The sequence below is a fragment of the Bacillus rossius genome, chromosome 3, assembly GCF_032445375.1.
Source record: "Bacillus rossius redtenbacheri isolate Brsri chromosome 3, Brsri_v3, whole genome shotgun sequence".
NCBI lineage: Eukaryota > Metazoa > Arthropoda > Insecta > Phasmatodea > Bacillidae > Bacillus > Bacillus rossius.
In genome coordinates this window covers 72,796,126-72,821,175 of record NC_086332.1, presented here as the reverse complement: position 1 = coordinate 72,821,175, position 25,050 = coordinate 72,796,126, and positions in this window count along the sequence as shown.

Here is a 25,050-nt window from a genome sequence, read left to right as displayed (position 1 = left end):
CAACATTAATACACACCACGATATAGTTTATATTATAATGTTTTAATAATAAATCCCGGCCAACTGTTGTCAATGGTAGAGAACGAAATTCATACCTTAGGACTTCTGAAATTCCGACGAGTACTCCGTATTAGTCAACAGACTCGATTGTATTTAATTAATTTCTTCACTCATAAAATATAATCTCATACGATTATCACTTCAAAAGGAAAAACACGGCCTTCGTATTTCATTTTAATTATTTCCTTTTCGTGCATATCAATTCTTCCATTCATTTTAAACTCCTCTCTAAGCATAGAGTAATGTACATACCATATGACAATTCCAATACCATAGCACATACTTCAATATATCAAACAAACATGGCACTGAAAACTAAATATATATCGATTCACAAAACCAATGCAAAAAGTTCATCTGTAACAATGTTTCGTTACAGATTGCCGCTCCCTGTTGTGTATATAAAAAAGTCGCTGTTATATTGTATCACGTGTCTGAGTTTTTCTTTTACACAACAGTTACAAACATCGCAACTTGCACAACATAGGTTTTTAATCAAAGTTTTTGACTATATATATAACAAATCTCGCAAGACTTGACCACTGATTTAATGAGAACAATATGATGGTTTTAAGGGAGCAGTTTGACATCGTCCGGATGGCGATTTTCCCCAACGATTCAGCAGACAGCGGATCACCAGAGGAGAATCCTTGTTGGTGTCGGCTGATGCAGACTTTGATATAACAGTTTTTTAGCGATTGGGAGAAAGTTAATGCATCTCACCCCGGCACTCCTGTTACTGCAACATGACTCCATTAGAAGGGTGCCTTAACGAAGAGGTTCCCGAACAGCATCCAGGAAGAAAGGCATACTGGCTGCGAGACGGAAGACATCCCGCTTCCATGGTGCCGCTCCAGCACTCGGACAGCGTTTTGTTGTCCGCGGCAGTGGCAGGGGTCGTCACTACGACCTGCTGTAATTGCTGATGTGGTGACGTGATACTGTCACATCATACACGACGTGGATGCTTCAAGTCCAGTTTTTCCCGTTAGGTACATTATCATTGTTACACATTTAGCTTTCGCACTCGAAGTATAGGTGTCCCAGCATAATCTCACTTCACTAAGCTTAATTATGTGCCACTTACATGCTTGCAAATGTAAGTTAATCACCTACTCTCACTTCTGTTTTTGCTGTCGCTGACACAGAAGGTTTAATTGAACTACTTAAATAACCCAAAACTTAGCTAGTTTCAAATTAGATTTAAATTTTCATAAATTACGACAATATTCAATACTAACTTAAGTAATAATTGTAATGCTAACCTTCGCTAACAATAACTGTTTGAACATTAAAACACGTGTTAAACTTTATAATATCTCAATAACACAATAGATAAATTTTTTAGGATTTACAATTTTGTTTTAGTCATGATTAGTCATTTCCTTATGTACAATATGTGTCATATTAACTATCATTAATTAATCTTGGTTAGGGAATTGTACACAATGGTGGGTGTACTTTCCTAATTGGGATACTTTTGGAGTATCCCATACTCACGTTCGGTTATCTCCTGGATATAATAGAAGGTGTATATGTTTAAATCAAATTGAGAAAAATTGTATTATTTTAAAGTAGTAATGTGTTCTAAACATACATGGGATTCATCATATATAATATAACTGACTACTAGTATATGCATGTGCTTTGTATTTGTTTGAATAACTATAAACTCTCAATGCTGTCATGTACATACTACTACATACAGTAACACCATAGGCATTTTAGTTCAAGTCACAACTTTTAAGTCAACACATGGAGTATGCCGAATACCATTGTTAACTATGACTAAAACTAAGCAAATCAGCTGGTTTTCGTGTAATCAATTAATGCCAATTACTAAAAATTCCTTAAAACAGTAGGTTTCTATCAGGTTGCTTCCGAATAGTTTCACCGTATGACCTTTCCATAATACGTCAAACACTATGTTTGACTGCCCACCTGCAGCAATAGCTCTTCGGCTATATGTCCATAGACACTGCAGTATCTATGTCCCGGCGAGGGTGGCATATCTCTTCACCTCTTCGCAGGACGATCGACTGATATACAACTTCAGTCGACATACACGATGCCAAGCTCACATTAGTGCGACTCCTCGGTATACTGCAAACTGGATTATCACCTCACTACACACAATGTGTAAACAATACGTCTCTAAACCCCAGACTAAGAATTAAATAAAATTTCATTTTATAAGCTGACTGCTTGACTATTTTAGCCTTTCGTTAGAAAGCTTCTGGACTCCATGTCGACATTATACTTGAGTGATGGGCGTTTTGTACTCTCGCAGTTGTGTTAGGTTGTATCTGCCTATGACTTGATTAGTCTTCAAATCCTTTAATGTGTAGCAATTCGAGTTCACGACTTCCGTGACGACATAGGGACCTGTGTAGAGTAGGAATAGCTTCTTAGTTACGAACTCCCAACTCTTGCTTATGGGTGCGGTTTAACCTCAACTTTTTTTTAGTTTAACTCGCTCTTCGTATTTTGTCGGCCCTGTCCTGAAGGCTCGACAGTGTTGGAATTAATCCAGACTCCTCCATTCGTGGAGTTGGCTAGGGCCACCTGAAATGACTCCGCCGCAGGATTCAGTGGCTCGTTGCGTGCGAAGTACCCTAGCTGCTGCGTAGTTACTGGTGGTGAGAATGCTTTCTGAAAAGACGATGATGCTTGCTTACTGCCCTGAACGATGCTGCTGTTCCCTGAAACAGTGTTGACTTGGTATGATGACAGTCGGTCCACTTCGGTCTTGTTGGTGTATCGACTGTCGAATGACTTGCGATATCTCTTCGCATCCTCGTACTCTTCGTCGGAATGAGACTTGCGTCGTCCTGACGTAGATTTCTTGGGTGGCCGCTCCTCCGGTGATAGGGAACGCCGACTTCTGTTACCTCGTCGAGGTTCATCTCGGTGCATCTGACTGTCTTCATTGTCACTGTGGTACTTTTGGTTACTTGACCACCAGGTCTTGCTCCTGTATGGACCTGAATGTCTGGGTGGACAACTGGAACATTGGCTGTGGTAGCCACCTTTCCTTCTGTGGCCTTGCTGATTGCATCGTTGATTCTCTTCACTCTCCTATCCTAGCAGGTTGACGACCGCTTGTCTGTTTTCTCGCTGCTTACTGTCACGCGACTGCCAATAGTTATGTACCGGCTGAGGCTTTGGGTATTTCACTTTCGTTTCAGACTCTTCTTTGTTGAATTGTGACTTGTGTAGCCTTTCCAACTTGTCCAGTAACAACAGCTGTTCCCGGAAGTCGGTAACATCTTTATAGCTTCTGCCACTCAGTTGCATTTGGTACTTTAAAGGAAGCTGTGTTGACACGGTAGCAATGAACTCTTCATCTGTCATAGCCAGGTTCAGGTATCTAGTTCTTTCATACATACTGGAAATATGTGCTTCCAGCGATGCTCCGCGCTTCGGATCGTACCGTTCAGTGTGAAGTTGTGCGCGTAAGTTCCCTTGGATCCTGAGATTCCAATACTGTTGTCGAAACTTCTCCTTGAAATGTTCATACGAGTTGGTGGTGTTGAGCTGTATTTCCCACCAGTAAAATGCATGACTCTTTAGAGCCGTGCTCAAACATCTCAGTTTCTCTGTATTGGATAAGCCAAAGGTTTTTACATACTCTTCAAATTTGTTTAAGAATCTTACAGGATTCTCGGATGACTTGCCAGAAAACGTCGGCATAGACTCCTACCATTGGCGAGCAGGGTGATGAATAAGTGCAGCCGGGTCTAGGCTGGTAATGTTGGCAGGCGTGTTCAGGATCTGTCTGTCAACTACTGGCATGTCTGGCGCAGTATCCTGACTCCTACTCTCCTTTAATGGACTGCTATTTTCGATTTCTGTTCTGGGAATATGGTTGGTAATAAGCGCTGATCCTAGTTCATGTACTCGTCGCTCCAATGATTGTACATGGGCTTCTACTTGGTGGTGGTGTTGTTCAACACGCTGACTCAGGGAGAATGTTTTAGCCTCAACAGCCTTCTCCGCAACTTGCACAACGTCGCCGCCGATCGCATCGACTCGATTGCTTAATATGGATGTTGCTTCTTCTATGTGATCTAATCTTTCAGATAGGTGTAAGGTCTCTTCCCTTATGGCAGAGTGGTTGTTAGAACACTGCCTCTGAAGCTCTTGGCGTTCTTGTGTCGCATTGACGAGAAGCGCCTTCGTGCGTGACTCCAGCTGTTCGACCTGGGACTTTCCTTGTGAAACTCGATCAGCCAGCTGTTCCAAGGTCTTGTGTTGTTCCCTGAACTTTGACTCCAATCGCCCCTCTAATATATTGAGATCGGTTCTTAGACAGGTCTCTATGTTAAACAGTCCCGACTGTAATTCTGTACGCACGCTGCTAATGTCCGACTGTAGGTCTGTACGCACGCTGCTAATGTCCGACTGTAGGTCTGTACGCACGCTGCTAATGTCCGACTGTAGGTCTGTACGCACGCTGCTAATGTCCGACTGTATACTACTTATGTTAACCTGCAAGTTGAGTAACATCTGGCCTAAACGATCCAGATTGAAGACTTCTGGTGATGGAATAGACACATGGCCCAAGACAGCTGTTTGTATCGGTGATGTTGCTACTGCATCCGCTGATATCCTATCCAAAGCTACATTAAAAGGTTCCTGAATCTGTTCAATTACAGCAGCTGCAGCTAGTAACACTGAGGTTCTGGAGGTGTCACACCTTGTAGGCATCTGAGCGGGGACCAACGGCCGCTCCAGACATTCACATTCTCTGGTAAGCGATGTAACCGGACTGTCCACTTTAACTACCCTTTCCGGTGAAACCATGTTCTCGGACGAAGATGTTAGTGTGTTACTACCTGAGTTAATAACCTCAACTTCGTTTGACTCATTGTAGGTAGCCTCAGTTCTGTTACGGAGACTGTAAACTGACGCACTACCTCTAGACATGGTGTATGGAGTAGGTAGTAAGATGCCCAATATTTTCAATAACAAACTAAAAAAAATACTAAATAACTAAACAAAGCACTCGTCGTACATTCGGGCCCCACGTTGGGCGCCATTTTCTCTATACTAACATTAGGACCTTCATTGTGGATAAAATTTTTCTCTGTGAGTGGGTGTGCATGTATAATATTCTGTGTTATAATTACAAAATAATAAAAAAATACTTATATGCTACTCCTCAATACTGGAATACAGATTATACACAATAAATAAAGCTCGAACAATATGGTTAGCTTGAATCTCTGATGGTATATGGAAAATTTTAATTAAGGATGTAAAATTATGAACAAATAAACCATTTGTGTCAGCTCAAATGTTTGTTAAAAGACTGGAAGTTAGGTTGGGCACATCACTAAAAAAACAAAAGTTATTGTCAACATTATAATTGGGTTCCAACATTAATACACACCACGATATAGTTTATATTATAATGTTTTAATAATAAATCCCGGCCAACTGTTGTCAATGGTAGAGAACGAAATTCATACCTTAGGACTTCTGAAATTCCGACGAGTACTCCGTATTAGTCAACAGACTCGATTGTATTTAATTAATTTCTTCACTCATAAAATATAATCTCATACGATTATCACTTCAAAAGGAAAAACACGGCCTTCGTATTTCATTTTAATTATTTCCTTTTCGAGCATATCAATTCTTCCATTCATTTTAAACTCCTCTCTAAGCATAGAGTAATGTACATACCATATGACAATTCCAATACCATAGCACATACTTCAATATATCAAACAAACATGGCACTGAAAACTAAATATATATCGATTCACAAAACCAATGCAAAAAGTTCATCTGTAACAATGTTTCGTTACAACATATCTGTATATATCTTCCTCCCTCTATATTTCTATACCTCTCTATGACTCTCTGTGTCTCTATCTCGCTATGTCTATATCTTTCTATCTATATGCTTATCTTTACAAAAACAGAAGACGAACACACAAATATTTATTTATAATATTACATTTATTTTTACCTATCTATATTTTCATCTATCTTTTTACCTGTAACAGGTTTAACATAGGTATACAAAAACCCGCATGCAACATCGTGTCAAAATTTCCAAGCAATCGGCGAGGATCTTTCGGAGATGTTGATTTTGAGCGAACGAACATTTAATTTTTATTTGCATGGATGGTCTGCCTATGTTCGTCGCGCCGTCGTGCAGCACGAGAGTGCAGCTTGTGCACCCCTGCGGGCTTTCAGGGGCCTTCTGCACACCCCTGCGGAACCATTGGTGGGGGGGGGGGGGTGGATATACCAGTTCGTTTCTCACATCCCCCCCTCCCCTCACACACATCGCTACGCGGCATTGTGTATTGTATTATAGAGCCATCAAGTAACAGGATAGCACACCAGGCAATTTGTTAGCCCCCCCTCGGGCGCGCACAATGCTGTTTGTCGGCGAGAAGGGGGTGGACTGACTACCCCCGGGGGTGGCAGTCGGCGCCCGAGGTGGTCGGCTCACCCAGCGTCGTCTCTTCGCAAGGTGAGATAGTCCCCCACCCCGGCCGAACAGAAGGGCTTGATAGGTTCTTTGAATGGTTTCTGGCGATGAGGAGGGTTGATTAAAATTTTTTTGAACATACGCCATTTCTGGTTTAACTGCAAGTAATAAGGAAACTTAATAATGGACACACAGGAAACAAACCAAAATCAGTAGACGACATCAAGTAAAAAAAAAAAAAAAAAAAATTATTCAGCGCAAACAATTTGTGGGTAATAAAATAGTAAATAATAAAAATACAACTACTACGAGACAGTTGCAAGTAGTTGGAAATGGGGGGTTCAAGCCCAGGCGGAGGATCGAGGATCCGACCTTGAACATTGACCTTGAACATTGACTTTGACCTTGAACATTGACTTTGACCTTGAACATTGACTTTGACCTTGAACATTGACTTTGACCTTGAACATTGACCTTTAACCTTGAACCTTGACCTTGACCTTTAACTATGACCTTGAACATTGACATTGACCTTGAACATTGACTTTGACCTTGACATTTAACATTGACCTTGACCTTTAACTTTGACCTTGACCTTTAACTTTGACCCTGAACTTTGACCTTGACCTTGAAATATTACCCTGACATTGAAATTCGACCCTGACCTTTAGCCTTGCAACCCTCGATGTTGCCAACCTGATAACGTCATCTAATCCATATGCTAACCTAACCTAACCTAACCTAACCTAAACTAAACTAAACTAAACTAAACTAACCTAACCTAACCTAACCTAACCAAACCTAACCTATCCTAACCTAAACTAAACTAAACTAACCTCACCTAACCTAATCCATATGCTAATCTATGCTAACCTAACCTAACCTAACCTAACCTAACCTAACCTAACCTAACCAAACCTAACCTAACCTAACCTAACCTAAACTAAACTAAACTAAACTAAACTAAACTAAACTAACCTCACCTAAACTAATCCATATGCTAATCTATGCTAACCTAACCTAACCTAACCTAACCTAAACTAAACTAAACTAAACTAAACTAACCTAACCTATCCTAACCTAACCTAACCTAACCTAACCTAACCTAATCCATATGCTAATCTATGCTAACCTAACCTAACCTAAACTAAACTAAACTAAACTAACCTAACCTAACCTAACCTAAACTAAACTAACCTAAACTAACCTAATTTATATGCTTATCAATGCTAACCTAACCTAACCTAACCTAACCTAACATAACCTAACCTAACCTAACCTAACCTAACCTAACCTAACCTAACCTAAATTAAACTAAACTTAACTAAACTAATCTAACCTAACCTAACCTAACCTAACCTAAACTAAACTTAACTAAACTAACCTCACCTAACCTAATCCATATGCTAATCTATGCTAACCTAACCTAACCTAACCTAACCTAACCTAACCTAACCTAACCTAACCTAACCTAAACTAAACTAAACTAAACTAAACTAACCTAACCTAACCTAAACTAAACTAAACTAACCTCACCTAACCTTATCCATATGCTAACCTAACCTAACCTAACCTAACCTAACCTAACCTAAACTAAACTAAACTAAACTAAACTAACCTAACCTAACCTAACCTAACCTAACCTAACCAAACCTAACCTAACCTAACCTAACTAACCTAACCTAATCCATATGCTAATCTATGCTAACCTAACCTAACCTAACCTAATCCATATGCTAATCTATGCTAACCTAACCTAATCCATGCCAATCTATGCTAATCCATGCCAATCTATGCTAATCCATGTCAATCTATGCCAATCCGTATGCCAATCTATGCTAATCCATATGTTAATCCATGCTAATCCATTTACCATTTTGTATTTCTAGAAATTTCCACCAACTTCGAATCGTGACGTCACCGTTGCACTTTTCGTCACGGCCGCCATCTTGGATTCGAATTTTTTTTCGAACTTCAACTTTTCGAAATTTGATGTAAACATCAGCCGCCATATTTTGCCTTCCTTAATGCATACCTAAGGCGCCAAGTTTGAATTTAAAAACCTACAAGTGTTATGCAATGTGTAACCAGTCGAGACAAGTCGAGATAAGTTTGGAACATGAAGCCATATTCTAAACTACGTTTCATATATATATGTATGCATTTATATGTTTAGGTTTGATGATAGAGTAATGCAAGGGAATGGCTTTTCATTTATATTTGCGACAAACAAACCATCCATCCGATTACATTATTCCAAGTGACCATATTGGATGATGACATCACAGTTGCAATTTCCGTTACGGCCGCCATCTTTAAATATATTATCCGAGTTTAATGAAAAAATTTCAAAATTTATAAAAAAAAAAAACTTTTACGACACAGAGCTCGGAGTCGTCGGTTCGAACCTGGTGAGGGCAAAAAAAAATGGCAACCGATCCTTCCCTCGTGGTGGCTGCAGGAAGACTGACTCCCACCACTTTTTTTTTCAAAGTATATATAATGTCATCTAGTATGATGCCATGTCCGCCATCTTGTCTTCGATGCTGGAAGCCATCATCATTGTATCGTCAGCGAGAGTACGCTGACACCATGTTAGTTTAGTTCTTATCCACTAGAGTGCAGTAATCATTTATTACTGTGACACCAGACATCTTGAAATTTGGCTGCCATCTTGAAAATCCGTAATTATTTAGCTAGGAATTCAGGAAAAAGTTCAAAATTCATTAAATAAATCACTCATTAATTTACATATTGATTCGATCCACTCCTGTCCTCGGTTCGATATCCGATCGATGTAATAATGTTTAATTTTATGTAAAAATAATAATTTCAATAAACCATGTTCAACATTCGTAAAGAGACTCTAAATCCTCTACGACCATCATCCTATCAGACATCAAGACCACCATATTGGAAATGCGTAATTTTAATGCTAGAGATCCGGGAAAAAGTTCAAAATTCATTAAATAATTTTGTAATCTATATACTGATTGATTAGATCGACTTAGGTCCTTGGTTCGATCCCTGACCGATACAAAACAACTTTAATATTTTAATAAAGTACCACTAAAGTGTCAGGTTTGAGAAAATAAAAAACACCGCAAGTTCTTTTAAAAAAACTTTTATTACATAAATTATACACTACCACAAGTACAAAAAACACACAGACAAATTACCAAAGTTTCGTGGATCTCTCGATTCAAACAGTCTTCTTACTATACGGACTATGTCCTTTACATGACTTTAAATGTCTATTCAGTTTATCAGCTCGACATATTGGTACACCACAATTTGCACACAAAGTCGAATTATCGACTTCATTAAAAGTACAGTGATATATTTCGTGTCGTTGTGCACTTCGAATATTTGCCAATGTTTTGTTACAAAATATACAGCTTGATTCCGATGAATTTGCAGCCAGTCTATCACAATTCCTGAGGTGCCGTTTTAATCTTCCATATTGTACAAACTTGCTTAAACACCTGTTGCACTGATATTTAATGCGTTCAGAGTTATTACTACAATTGTGTATTACATAATCCCATAATTTCAAGTTTTTGATCTCCCCACAGTACGTGCAGTCGGGTGATGGAACACCGCTGGTTGCTCCTTCCTTCATCAATGCCACTGGAACTGTTGACAACCATTGTAACACTGCTGACATGTTAAATTCTGAAGCCGTTGAGGTCTGCTCTGCGGAAGATGTTGCACACGTCGAAATCTCCTGCTGTGCTGAGAGAGCAGGTGTAGCTGTAGACGTCGTTGTCATCGTGCTCTGCACTGATGATGGTAGCCTTCGATCCAGGTTGGTGTAGATAGAGGTAATGATGCCATCGAAATCTCAAGAACAGCTAATTGACACGACTCATGCACCAGAAGAAACAAACTAGGCGATCCTTACACCGCCGATGTCAGTAACAAACTGAGCATCCTGCTGTCTAGGACTCGCTTATATACATGCACCGTATGGAATAATACGCTAGTCAAATCAAGAACCATCAACAATAATACTAGAGTCAAAACAACATTAAAAATAGAAGGACCGTCAACGAAAAGGCAGCAGAATCAAAAAAAGGCAGCACATTTGTAAACACCATCAACAAAAAGGAAGCACAGTTTAGAAGCACCATCAATGTAAAGGCAGCACATTTTGAAAGCACAATCAATAAAGAGAGCACATTTGGAAGCACCATCAACAAAAAGGAAGCACATTTTGGAAGCACCATCAACGTAAAGGCAGCACATTTTGGAAGCACAATCAATAAAGAGAACACATTTGGAAGCACCTTCAACAAAAAGGAAGCACATTTTGGAAGCACCATCAACATAAAGGCAGCACATTTTGGAAGCACAATCAATAAAGGCAGAACATTTGGAAGCACCATCAACAAAAAGGAAGCACATTTTGGAAGCACCATCAACATAAAGGCAGCACATTTTAGAAGCACAATCAATAAAGAGAGCACATTTGGAAGCACCATCAAAAAGGAAGCACATTTTGGAAGCACCATCAACATAAAGGCAGCACATTTTGGAAGCACAATCGCAGCACATTCGGAAGCACCATCAACAAAAAGGAAGCACATTTTGGAAGCACCATCAAAAAGGCAGCACATTTTGGAAGCACCATCAAAAAGGCAGCACATTTTGGAAGCACAATCAAAAAAGGCAGCACATTTGGAAGCACCATCAACAAAAGAAGGAAGCACATTTTGGAAGCACCATCAAAAAGGCAACACATTTGGTAACACAAGTTACGAGAACTAAGTCTTAGTTAGAAATCAGAATGCAAGAAATAAAAACATTAAATTTTTACTTTTAATATTTAATTTATTTCTTAAGAATATACAAATAGAAGTAAAATAAGCCATTATTGTATGTAGCCAGCTTTCCTCAGTTATTCGAGTATGAAGGATATTTCTTTTATGCACGAATAGTTTCCTGCACAAAGCGAGCCATGTAGAAGTCTTAGCCGGTCAACCAATAAGTTTGGATCTTTCCACGATGTGTAATCAATCTCTTCTACCACCATCTCACTTGCTTGTTTATTATAAATACTTTTAATATCACAATCGTCCCAGTGATCATAATAAGCGTTATCATATTTATTTATTAAAACACATCGTTTCCATCGTTTCGGTCTCAGGTAACCGTTACATTCTTCGATCTTGTTAGCTTTAGGTGCTTCATCACAGTCTATGCTTTTGTCAACAGCCTCAGAGTCACTGTAACAATCACTATAAAAGACATCCTCTTCACCCAGATTACCATATGAATTCGATATCGATGATGTCGAAGTGCCATTATCGTCTTCATGCTTCCTTTTTAGGAGTCCATCATTTTTACAAAGTAAGAAAGATCTACTTGAATTCGGCTGGAATGTATTCTCACTTTTCACGTTAAGGATTCTTCAATTGTCTTCATTCTTCCATAAATCATCATCATCCTTCAATTTAAGTTCTTCGTCGAGATCGGAAGAGCCACGAACATAATCTCTCTCAAGACAAGGAAAATTATTGTCGTAATGCAGATCACTATTCCTTAGTCTAGTAGATCCATCGTTGTACTCTGGCTTGTACGCAGGCTTAACGTTACAAGTTCTGTCATGTATTTTTAAGCTCTCTCTCCGCGTAAACGACTTGTTACATCGAACGCAACTTATCATATTGCGTAGTGGATTTTTAACACAGTCATTCTTCTGGTGTTGTCTTCCATTCTTTCTCAAGATAAATTCTTTGCTGCAAAACTTACACCTGTGTCCTTTCGATACAGCGACAGACACCGAATCAGGATTCATATTAGTTACTGTGACTAATGTTAGATACAAACAGACAGTTTTCCAATTGGAACCATTACTTAAATATAATTTTTTTAAATATTTCTTAAGCGAGAGTTAAGTTATCTCATGCAAAGGTACTTGTTGTAAGTAGTTCTGCTTTTCAACAACAGATGACACCACGTATTGCTTGCAGGTAAATAATATTTCTTTCTTTCATGCGGGATGCATGATTCTCACTAACGATCGTAATAGAGGGATGGCATCGCTAGACTCCAAGGAGAAGGTAGTTTGTTCTTCCAGTTAGTGTTTCCCAGATTTCTCAGGCTATATATTATTATTTGACTGAATAATAATTTTTTTAAATTCCATCTAATAAAAATAAAATAGAAGCACTCAGAGAAAACCATCAGGGATGATGTCGTTTATAAACATCATAAATTACCATTTTTTTTAAAAATTCCAAATTCAATCCTGCTTAAGCAAAGAGTTCACAAGCGGGCTTGTGCTAGAACTCTCATGTTGCTTAAGCAAAGAGTTCACAAGCGGGCTTGTGAACTCTTTGCTTAAGCAGGATTGAATTTGGACTTTTTTTTAAAAAAAATGGTAATTTATGATGTTTATAAACGACATCATCCCTGATGGTTTTCTCTGAGTGCTTCTATTTTATTTTTATTAGATGGAATTAAAAAAAATTATCATTCAGTCAAATAATAATATATAGCCTGAGAAATCTGGGAAACACTAACTGGAAGAACAAACTACCTTCTCCTTGGAGTCTAGCGATGCCATCCCTCTATTGCGATCGTTAGTGAGAATCATGCATCCCGCATGAAAGAAAGAAATATTATTTACCTGCCAGCAATACGTGGTGTCATCTGTTGTTGAAAAGCAGAACTACTTACAACAAGTACCTTTGCATGAGATAACTTAACTCTCGCTTAAGAAATATTTAAAAAAATTATATTTAAGTAATGGTTCCAATTGGAAAACTGTCTGTTTGTATCTAACATTAGTCACAGTAACTAATATGAATCCTGATTCGGTGTCTGTCGCTGTATCGAAAGGACACAGGTGTAAGTTTTGCAGCAAAGAATTTATCTTGAGAAAGAATGGAAGACAACACCAGAAGAATGACTGTGTTAAAAATCCACTACGCAATATGATAAGTTGCGTTCGATGTAACAAGTCGTTTACGCGGAGAGAGAGCTTAAAAATACATGACAGAACTTGTAACGTTAAGCCTGCGTACAAGCCAGAGTACAACGATGGATCTACTAGACTAAGGAATAGTGATCTGCATTACGACAATAATTTTCCTTGTCTTGAGAGAGATTATGTTCGTAGCTCTTCCGATCTCGACGAAGAACTTAAATTGAAGGATGATGATGATTTATGGAAGAATGAAGACAATTGAAGAATCCTTAACGTGAAAAGTGAGAATACATTCCAGCCGAATTCAAGTAGATCTTTCTTACTTTGTAAAAATGATGGACTCCTAAAAAGGAAGCATGAAGACGATAATGGCACTTCGACATCATCGATATCGAATTCATATGGTAATCTGGGTGAAGAGGATGTCTTTTATAGTGATTGTTACAGTGACTCTGAGGCTGTTGACAAAAGCATAGACTGTGATGAAGCACCTAAAGCTAACAAGATCGAAGAATGTAACGGTTACCTGAGACCGAAACGATGGAAACGATGTGTTTTAATAAATAAATATGATAACGCTTATTATGATCACTGGGACGATTGTGATATTAAAAGTATTTATAATAAACAAGCAAGTGAGATGGTGGTAGAAGAGATTGATTACACATCGTGGAAAGATCCAAACTTATTGGTTGACCGGCTAAGACTTCTACATGGCTCGCTTTGTGCAGGAAACTATTCGTGCATAAAAGAAATATCCTTCATACTCGAATAACTGAGGAAAGCTGGCTACATACAATAATGGCTTATTTTACTTCTATTTGTATATTCTTAAGAAATAAATTAAATATTAAAAGTAAAAATTTAATGTTTTTATTTCTTGCATTCTGATTTCTAACTAAGACTTAGTTCTCGTAACTTGTGTTACCAAATGTGTTGCCTTTTTGATGGTGCTTCCAAAATGTGCTTCCTTCTTTTGTTGATGGTGCTTCCAAATGTGCTGCCTTTTTTGATTGTGCTTCCAAAATGTGCTGCCTTTTTGATGGTGCTTCCAAAATGTGCTGCCTTTTTGATGGTGCTTCCAAAATGTGCTTCCTTTTTGTTGATGGTGCTTCCGAATGTGCTGCGATTGTGCTTCCAAAATGTGCTGCCTTTATGTTGATGGTGCTTCCAAAATGTGCTTCCTTTTTGATGGTGCTTCCAAATGTGCTCTCTTTATTGATTGTGCTTCTAAAATGTGCTGCCTTTATGTTGATGGTGCTTCCAAAATGTGCTTCCTTTTTGTTGATGGTGCTTCCAAATGTTCTGCCTTTATTGATTGTGCTTCCAAAATGTGCTGCCTTTATGTTGATGGTGCTTCCAAAATGTGCTTCCTTTTTGTTGAAGGTGCTTCCAAATGTGTTCTCTTTATTGATTGTGCTTCCAAAATGTGCTGCCTTTACGTTGATGGTGCTTCCAAAATGTGCTTCCTTTTTGTTGATGGTGCTTCCAAATGTGCTCTCTTTATTGATTGTGCTTTCAAAATGTGCTGCCTTTACATTGATGGTGCTTCTAAACTGTGCTTCCTTTTTGTTGATGGTGTTTACAAATGTGCTGCCTTTTTTTGATTCTGCTGCCTTTTCGTTGACGGTCCTTCTATTTTTAATGTTGTTTTGACTCTAGTATTATTGTTGATGGTTCTTGATTTGACTAGCGTATTATTCCATACGGTGCATGTATATAAGCGAGTCCTAGACAGCAGGATGCTCAGTTTGTTACTGACATCGGCGGTGTAAGGATCGCCTAGTTTGTTTCTTCTGGTGCATGAGTCGTGTCAATTAGCTGTTCTTGAGATTTCGATGGCATCATTACCTCTATCTACACCAACCTGGATCGAAGGCTACCATCATCAGTGCAGAGCACGATGACAACGACGTCTACAGCTACACCTGCTCTCTCAGCACAGCAGGAGATTTCGACGTGTGCAACATCTTCCGCAGAGCAGACCTCAACGGCTTCAGAATTTAACATGTCAGCAGTGTTACAATGGTTGTCAACAGTTCCAGTGGCATTGATGAAGGAAGGAGCAACCAGCGGTGTTCCATCACCCGACTGCACGTACTGTGGGGAGATCAAAAACTTGAAATTATGGGATTATGTAATACACAATTGTAGTAATAACTCTGAACGCATTAAATATCAGTGCAACAGGTGTTTAAGCAAGTTTGTACAATATGGAAGATTAAAACGGCACCTCAGGAATTGTGATAGACTGGCTGCAAATTCATCGGAATCAAGCTGTATATTTTGTAACAAAACATTGGCAAATATTCGAAGTGCACAACGACACGAAATATATCACTGTACTTTTAATGAAGTCGATAATTCGACTTTGTGTGCAAATTGTGGTGTACCAATATGTCGAGCTGATAAACTGAATAGACATTTAAAGTCATGTAAAGGACATAGTCCGTATAGTAAGAAGACTGTTTGAATCGAGAGATCCACGAAACTTTGGTAATTTGTCTGTGTGTTTTTTGTACTTGTGGTAGTGTATAATTTATGTAATAAAAGTTTTTTTAAAAGAACTTGCGGTGTTTTTTATTTTCTCAAACCTGACACTTTAGTGGTACTTTATTAAAATATTAAAGTTGTTTTGTATCGGTCAGGGATCGAACCAAGGACCTAAGTCGATCTAATCAATCAGTATATAGATTATAAATTATTTAATGAATTTTGAACTTTTTCCCGGATCTCTAGCATTAAAATTACGCATTTCCAATATGGTGGTCTTGATGTCTGATAGGATGATGGTCGTAGAGGATTTAGAGTCTCTTTACGAATGTTGAACATGGTTTATTGAAATTATTATTTTTACATAAAATTAAACATTATTACATCGATCGGATATCGAACCGAGGACAGGAGCGGATCGAATCAATATGTAAATTAATGAGTGATTTATTTAATGAATTTTGAACTTTTTCCTGAATTCCTAGCTAAATAATTACGGATTTTCAAGATGGCAGCCAAATTTCAAGATGTCTGGTGTCACAGTAATAAATGATTACTGCACTCTAGTGGATAAGAACTAAACTAACATGGTGTCAGCGTACTCTCGCTGACGATACAATGATGATGGCTTCCAGCATCGAAGACAAGATGGCGGACATGGCATCATACTATATGACATTATATATACTTTGAAAAAAAAAGTGGTGGGAGTCAGTCTTCCTGCAGCCACCACGAGGGAAGGATCGGTTGCCATTTTTTTTTGCCCTCACCAGGTTCGAACCGAGGACTCCGAGCTCTGTGTCGTAAAAGTTTTTTTTTTTATAAATTTTGAAATTTTTTCATTAAACTCGGATAATATATTTAAAGATGGCGGCCGTAACGGAAATTGCAACGGTGATGTCATCATCCAATATGGTCACTTGGAATAATGTAATCGGATGGATGGTTTGTTTGTCGCAAATATAAATGAAAAGCCATTCCCTTGCATTACTCTATCATCAAACCTAAACATATAAATGCATACATATATATATGAAACGTAGTTTAGAATATGGCTTCATGTTCCAAACTTATCTCGACTTGTCTCGACTGGTTACACATTGCATAACACTTGTAGGTTTTTAAATTCAAACTTGGCGCCTTAGGTATGCATTAAGGAAGGCAAAATATGGCGGCTGATGTTTACATCAAATTTCGAAAAGTTGAAGTTCGAAAAAAAATTCGAATCCAAGATGGCGGCCGTGACGAAAAGTGCAACGGTGACGTCACGATTCGAAGTTGGTGGAAATTTCTAGAAATACAAAATGGTAAATGGATTAGCATGGATTAACATATGGATTAGCATAGATTGGCATATGGATTAGCATAGATTGGCATACAGGTTAGCATAGATTGGTATACGAATTAGCATAGATTGGCATACGGATTGGCATAGATTGACATGGATTAGCATAGATTGGCATGGATTAGCATAGATTGGCATGGATTAGGTTAGGTTAGCATAGATTAGCATATGGATTAGGTTAGGTTAGGTTAGGTTAGCATAGATTAGCATATGGATTAGGTTAGGTTAGTTAGGTTAGGTTAGGTTAGGTTAGGTTTGGTTAGGTTAGGTTAGGTTAGGTTAGGTTAGGTTAGTTTAGTTTAGTTAAGGTTAGGTTAGGTTAGGTTAGGTTAGGTTAGCATAGATTAGCATATGGATTAGGTTAGGTGAGGTTAGTTCAGTTTAGTTTAGTTTAGGTTAGGTTAGGTTAGTTTAGTTTAGTTTAGTTTAGTTTAGGTTAGGTTAGGTTAGGTTAGGTTAGGTTAGGTTAGCATAGATTAGCATATGGATTAGGTTAGGTGAGGTTAGTTTAGTTAAGTTTAGTTTAGGTTAGGTTAGGTTAGGTTAGGTTAGGTTAGATTAGTTTAGTTTAGTTTAGTTTAGGTTAGGTTAGGTTAGGTTAGGTTAGGTTAGGTTAGGTTAGGTTAGGTTAGCATAGATTAGCATATAAAATAGGTTAGGTTAGGTTAGTTTAGTTTAGGTTAGGTTAGGTTAGGTTAGTTTAGTTTAGTTTAGTTTAGTTTAGGTTAGGTTAGGTTAGCATAGATTAGCATATGGATTAGGTTAGGTTAGGTTAGGTTAGGTTAGGATAGGTTAGGTTAGTTTAGTTTAGTTTAGTTTAGGTTAGGTTAGGTTAGGTTAGGTAAGGTTAGCATAGATTAGCATATGGATTAGTTTAGGTGAGGTTAGTTTAGTTTAGTTTAGTTTAGTTTAGTTTAGTTTAGGTTAGGTTAGGTTAGGTTAGGTTAGGTTAGCATAGATTAGCATATGGATTAGGTTAGGTGAGGTTAGTTTAGTTTAGTTTAGGTTAGGATAGGTTAGGTTAGGTTAGGTTAGGTTAGGTTAGGTTAGTTTAGTTTAGTTTAGTTTAGTTTAGGTTAGGTTAGGTTAGGTTAGGTTAGCATATGGATTAGATGACGTTATCAGGTTGGCAACATCGAGGGTTGCAAGGCTAAAGGTCAGGGTCGAATTTCAATGTCAGGGTAATATTTCAAGGTCAAGGTCAAAGTTCAGGGTCAAAGTTAAAGGTCAAGGTCAAGGTTCAAAGTTCAAGGTCAATGTTTAAGGTCAAATTTCAAGGTCAAGGTCAAAGGTCAAGGTTAAATGTCAAGGTCAAAGTCAATGTTCAATGTCAAAGTCAATGTTCAAGGTCATAGTTAAAGGTCAAGGTCAAGGTTCAAGGTTAAAGGTCAATGTTCAAGGTCAAAGTCAATGTTCAAGGTCAAAGTCAATGTTCAAGGTCATAGTTAAAGGTCAAGGTTATTGTTCAAGGTCGGATCCTCGATCCTTCGCCTGGGCTTGAACCCCCCATTTCCAACTACTGTAACGGGACATTTTTTCGTGCGTACATGGGTGATGAACGTAACGTGACACTTTTTCGTGTGTGCATGGTCGATGGAAGTGACATATTTCCAACATGGCTGATGAAGCGAAGCCTTAAGGTAGCTGGATCGGATCCCCGGATCCCCCTCCCTCCTTCCCTGCCCCAGGATGAACTATATACATCTACTGTTGCAACAAGGCAAGACAAAAAGACAACAAGACAAAAAAAAAAAGAACCTTGGACGACGCAGCGATAAACAGACGAACCCCGGCGATGTGACAAAACAGACATTCTGGACACCACAAGCAACAACGGCACAGACGATCAGACTGGATTGAGCTAAAAGTCTCGTATAGAAGGGCGATGAGATGCTGATTGAGCATTGACAAATAGAGTTCGTGGACGAGGGAGGAGAGAGGGGTAGTGGTGGAACGAGAGATAGCACCCGAGAGAGACCCCTGCCGGTATTCGAACCCGTGTCACCTCGGCGGGAGACGTGTGATCTCACAACTCAACCGCACCAGCTTCAGATGGATTGTAACTCGATGCTAACAAAGTACATTTTATTCTGATGCTGGGAACGCAATAGCGCGATGCGAGTGGAAATTTTCTCCAACGTTTCTACGTACGCTGCACTAATTGTGACGTCGCGTCGGCGCGACAAAATTTCACGGGCGCGACAGACTTTCCTGCTATTAAATGTTTTTTTTTTTCCTCCTTCTATTTACTTCGCGTCGTGGCCGCTATTTATTAAATTCGTAATTTTTTTCCTCACGCTGACGTAACATTATTTTTTTTATCCCGAATGAACGTTGAATTTGGTTTAAACCAACATTTTCTCAATTCAACGATGACTGCCGTATATGAAGCGCGCATGAAATGGCAAAAAAAAAGTTTATGACTAGGGACTGGAATAATTCGCGTTTTCAATGACCTATAGGATAGACTCCATGATCCTCAATTACTTGTGCAGATTACACCTGCTGATTGGCTACTGACTCGTGACACGTGTTAACGGGGAAGCTTGTGATTCGATACTTTTTTTGTCGAACGTTTCTCATTGGTCCACAGAGTCCTTCAGATAAACTGTTGCCCAATCACTGAAGCAGCAAAAAAAGGTAAATGTATTTGGATTCTAGCCTATCGAGAAATGAACCCGCGAATTTTTCAGGTCTCTATTTATGACTGGTTGTTTTGCTTCTGTTTGTTGCACGGTTCACAGTAGTGACGCGGTCACTGTCACGCGGTAACGCGAGTGGACGGGTTCAGACTGGCAGCGAGGGTCCACCCCGGGCTGCGACCCTGCAACCCCCGTGCAGCCGGCCCCACTTGACTGCGCCGCCCCAGCCCTCGGGCGCTAGGACGGGCTTTTGGGGGGGTCGCTGTGGCCCATTGTCTGCGCGCTCCGCCCTCGAGCCGGGCTCATATGGCCACTTACACAGCCCCCGGCGGTAGCCTCACCCACCTGTTATATAGTTGGCCGTGCTGAGGGCATATGCAACCCTTTCGGCTGACTCGCAACCCGTCGTTCCCTTCTTTATCCCTCCGGCTATTAGTGTTGTTTCTCAAGGTACATAGTACAGTTATACCAGTTCGTTAACCGTAACTAATACTTTTGCAGACTTTTCAAGCGACGTTATTGCCAGTACAAACTCTACTTTAAGTTAATTTAATGCAGCGAGCTGTCACCGCGATTTAGTTGTTTACTAACATGTCAACTACCCAAGTTAAAGTATTCCGATTTAAGTTTTTCCTGAGAATTTTTTTGTTTTGTTTTTACGTGCATGATTGAGTGGAACCACCGACCCGAAAGCATGCTACATGTACAGCAACTATCACGTATATACTCCCAAATTTACGACAACCCTGGACTATAGTTGAAAGCAACTTAAACACTAATTAAAAATACTTAACATTTTACAATGTCTCAAGTTAATGCATGGAATTTATTTATCAATACCAATACCAATTAATCGGCTTTTAAAAAATATTTTCACCAAAATAGTAGTAATGATATTTTGTATTACATTTCGATGTATAATTATCATCATAACTTCTAAACCATTTGAGATATCGTAATTAAATAAAGACTTACTTAATCTAATCTACAAATAATTAAAAATTTTAAGTCGAAAGCATCAGCAATTTTGTCCTTAAAATTTTAATTTAAACAGACCGAATAAAAGGTTTTATATTTATGTTTGGTTTAGGTATACAAATGTGGTAACAGGAATAAATATATAATACGTGATAATTTACAGAGGAGTTGAAACTCAGCCGGTTAAATAAGTGCGGGTGATACCCTGACTCGCCAAGTCAGACGCTCGCTGGTATTTCTAGCGCGGTTTCGTCTCTAAGCACAAGGTTGTGAAATGATGGGCTGTCTTCTCGTTGCGTATACAGAAATTTTGAAATTTGAGTGGTAAACGTAACAAATGGCGGTGAAATAAAGATAAAATTACAATGCAAGACCTTTGAATCCCTAAAAAAATATTCCAAAAAACTCATTTTAGCCATTTTCACTCTTTTAAAAATACAGTTTAAATACGAAATACAGAATACGGAAACTGCCCATACACCCTCAGCGCATTCTTAAATGCTTTTTGCAAGCAGACACCACTCGGATATCTCGAGCGGTTTCCAAATCGCGTGGTTCCTTCTGTATGCTCTGCACGCCGTTTGTGTGTCCGGGTAAGGTAGTGACATAAAGTATGAACTCAGCTTTGTTGCAGGTTACCGTTAGGCCAAAATTAAGTAGTGAAAACAAATGTAAACGAGTATTTCAGTAATCGCCAGTGATGTGTACGGTACAGCCAATTCATGTATTTATTCATGTTGCAAAAAACTTATAATACGAAACTCTGTGACGAAATTAAACGTCAAATTTTTCTAATATTGCCAATAAACACATAAAAATTCTCCCCTTTTCAAAACCTAACTATAATTCTGTTTAACAAGATGGTACTATTGATTTTTCAGGGCTAGCCGAACCTCAGGAGTACCGAACGCGTAGCATGCAAATGCCTCAAAGCTGAGCCTGAGACATTTCCCCCTAGAGCTGAATTTTCATCGCCTGCATTTTGAGGTTGTGCGTCTTTAGGCTAACTGAGGGTTAAATTTTTGTATGCACCAGAAGTGTAATAAAATAAGCGTGCATTGCAGAACGGAAATTCCACAGGTTGAAAGTTCAATGCGCATGCGTACAGAAACAGCTGTAGCCACGAGTCGAAGTCGTTAAGATAGCGGACCTACGTGTGGCAACATATTTAACTTCCGCGAACATCGGGGGATGTGATAAGCGTATTGGTGTGCCAAAGTAAACTTTATGATAGCGAGACTCTCCTGGAATACATTTTGTAAACTTGAATAGCCATAACAAGATATAATCGCAACTTTAACATAATCTATATTTTATACGGCAGTAAAATTTTGTTAGAACAAACATTGCGTCAAAATTTTGTTAGTTTGTTTAAGCATTACGAAAGCGGCGATCACTTTTTAAGTATTTTTTAAACTAAAGGTTGCAGTCTAATAGTTACATTAATACAAAATTAACCTAAACATTTTAAAACACATATTAAAATATTTGTACATATATATGTTTTCATTTAAATGACAGAAATCAGACTGTAAGTAGGCCACTTACTTCAAACAAACTTTAACCTTATTGCGCTAATTCAAAATTTAAGATTTTACAGTAAAAATTTCACCACGAAATTATTTTATTAAACGTGGCTTCGAATACATGCAGGCTGACAACTTCTTGTTGTCTGCAGTATGACGAACACTGCGCTATCTCCTCATTTCAATGTTGACAGAGGATTGTCAGAATTGTAAAGCGAATTTTAAGTTATTATGTATAGCTAAGACTATAAATTATAACATAAAGTATTAAAGGATAGTTGACTATTATAAAGTTTAGTTTGGCACACCGATACGCTTAATACATCCCCGCTGTTTGCGAAATTTAATACAAACGGATGAATCACACGGGTCCACAGTCTTTTCGATACTTCTGAGACTTCCACAGATGGCTGCGCCGTGTTTAGGAACACATTTCAGTTCCGATAGACTTCCATTGCATTCACTGAATTACTCCTGCCAAATGCTGTGCACCTGGAGCTAAGTTGTTTACGCATGAAACAATTGACTACAACCCGCAGGTGGAAGAGCAGCCGCGCAGCTGAGTCGGCGCGCCGCGCTGCGGCCAGGTGCGGAACTAAAACAAAAAAAAGGTAAAACAACCGCGCCGCGACGTCAGCTGCGCACCTGGGGCTGGTTGACTGCAGAAGTACGCGCCGAACTCATTCCGGCCGCCAGGTTGGCATTCCGTTCATTACACTGCCGGTGTGAAGCATGTAAAACAAGCGAGTCGCTCGTGAGGTTTTACGATGCTCAGTTTTTCAAGTGCTCCCAGACCGCTCCCACTTACCGGCCCGGTTGCATCGACGGAGATGGATAGAGAGAGAGAGAGAGAGAGAGAGAGAGAGAGAGAGAGAGAGAGAGTAAAACTAGCGTTTCAAGGGCCCCGCCTACCCGGGCACACATCGTATGCAAGAGCTTCCTAAGAAAACATGCCATTTGAAAAATGTTCAAGATATCCGAGTGTTGTCTGTTTACGAAGTGCATTTAAGAATACGTTGACGGTGGATGAGTTGTTCTGTTCCCGTATTTCGTTTTAAAACTGTATCTGTAGGAGACTGAAAACTGCTAAATCGCGTTTTTTTACCCATCAGAATCATTTGTAGGCATGAACCACCCGGCACAAATTCTTAAAACACTTGTGTTATGGTTAAAGCTCAAATTTAATAGTTATCCTATGCACGACGAGAAGACATTGCGCCAGTTCACAGCACCAGAAGCACCAGCGAGGGTCATCCCGCCTCACTAACACAGACACACGCCTGACTAGGCGACTGAGAGTTCAATTGAGCCCCTGGCGTAGCGGCAACCCGCCTGGGTTCCGTGCCAACCCTGCGGCCTACCCCGCAGGGGCACCGCACAATGCCTGAAAGGATACACCCGCCCTCTTTTTGTGTGTCGCGCGAACGAGAAAGCGCTTTTGTGCCTGCGTCGAAGAATGGCGCGGACGTTTTTTGTTCGCTGGTTTATACGCGCGGGAAATGAGGTGCGGAGAGAGAACCGTCGTTAATAGGCGCGCTTGTGTAGGTCTGCGTACATGTACATTTTTATATACATTCTTCAGTTCGTGCCACTCTGTATAGTCTGGAGCTCTGCACGCGGCCATTTGAACGCTGAGTCACAGCTGAATCTGATGCGTCAGGTGACGAAGTGACCCCACCTTTAAGTATCTCTACAGTAACGTTTACTTCGGCTTGTTTTACTGTTTTACACTCCGAAAAGAATATTAAAAAAATTGTAGACATTTCAAAATACTTTATAAAAAAATTGTTGTCTGTAAAGTCAGTTTACGGACGATAGTTTAACGTGACAACGTCATAACAAAACATTGATGAAATGATTGCATAATTTTATGAATAAAGTTGAATCATTTTTATTTTAATAATAACAGAATAAATAGGTACTTGAAATTATACTAGTAATCAGATTTTTAAAATGCAATAATAATTAACCTTTATTGCCGAAATTGTTGTTGTAATAAGCAATGAAAACCACATTAACTTTTCACTTCACTTTATAAACAGTCGAGTGGAAGAGAAATAGATGCGGCGCAAGCGTACAATGAGCGTAACGGGACACAGCGTAACGGAACAATGTGCGTAACGGGACACTTTTTCGTGCGTGCAGCCGGCGTTAATCGATTTATTAGACGTTGCCAAGTCAAAAATTAGTTAATTTTCAAAGCTGTCAATATAATTTTCAAAAAATTTAAGAATTTTATATAGCGAGATAATATTAACAAATATCTAAAACCATATTATGAGGTAGCAAATATCTTTGCTTTCAAACCTAAAAAGAATTTTAAAGATCTGTAAAAAATTTACCTATCCTAGCTTGTACGCTATTTAAACGTTATACATGTATCCCTGGCAGCTCATTATACAGAACGTATGGAATATATATTACTATTTTCGTGCGACAGTTTTGCCACTCAAAAATATGTCGTGAAGTGGCATAACACGGTCAGGTACTACCCGTTACGGGACATTTTTTTATCGTCACGCTCCTTTCTTCCACCACCAGAAATGAAGTTATTAAAAAAATTCAAAATATGACATTATGGTATCAAGTGTTATTTTCTCATTTATTTTCTTAAAATCTTT